This window comes from Gadus macrocephalus, chromosome 12, assembly GCF_031168955.1.
Source record: "Gadus macrocephalus chromosome 12, ASM3116895v1".
Classification (NCBI taxonomy): Eukaryota; Metazoa; Chordata; class Actinopteri; order Gadiformes; family Gadidae; genus Gadus; species Gadus macrocephalus.
The window spans coordinates 11,414,430-11,415,163 of NC_082393.1; positions in this window are offsets into that span (position 1 = coordinate 11,414,430).

The following is a 734-nucleotide window of genomic DNA, read 5'->3' on the forward strand; positions in this document are numbered from 1 at the left end:
GAGTCCAATAGAGTGGCGAAGTCACGCCCCTTCCGGTAGGGCTCATGGGACCTATGAGATCGAAAAATATGAATGGGTGTCAATGGAGAGAAAATAATTATTTTCTGGTCCCGGTCTTTATATGCCCTGGATTACACATATGTTGTTTGTGGATTTAAAGGATAATTTTTCATGCAAAGAGTTCGACCGTTTATTGTGCAATTGTTCAGATAAAGGCTGTAGAGAAAACACAACGAGAAAGACTACACGGCTCGTATGTGACGTCACGCTCCCTGCGACTGGCGTGGAGAAGACCGACAATCTTCCCATCGGCATAACTGAAACTCTGCACGTGCCCAGACTTATAATGGTTTTCTCCTCTTTCGATGCTTTTATCCTCCCCTTGGAAAAAGCGGTGAAGTGGGGCAGAGAGATCGCCATCTCTGTGCCGAGTTCCAAGGGCGGGTGTGGTGACGTATATCATATGCGTCGAGAGCAGCGAAGAGCTGTAGTTCACAAAGCGGCCTCACATAAAACCTAAAATTATCAAACTTCTTCACGAACATTTTTAGTTTTCTTTGCATGAAAAATTATCATTTAAATCCACAAACAACATATGTGTAATCCAGGGCATATAAAGACTGGGACCAGAAAATAATAATTTTCTCTCCATTGACACCCATTCATATTTTTCGATCTCATAGGTCCCATGAGCCCTACCGGAAGGGGCGTGACTTCGCCACTCTATGGAAGTG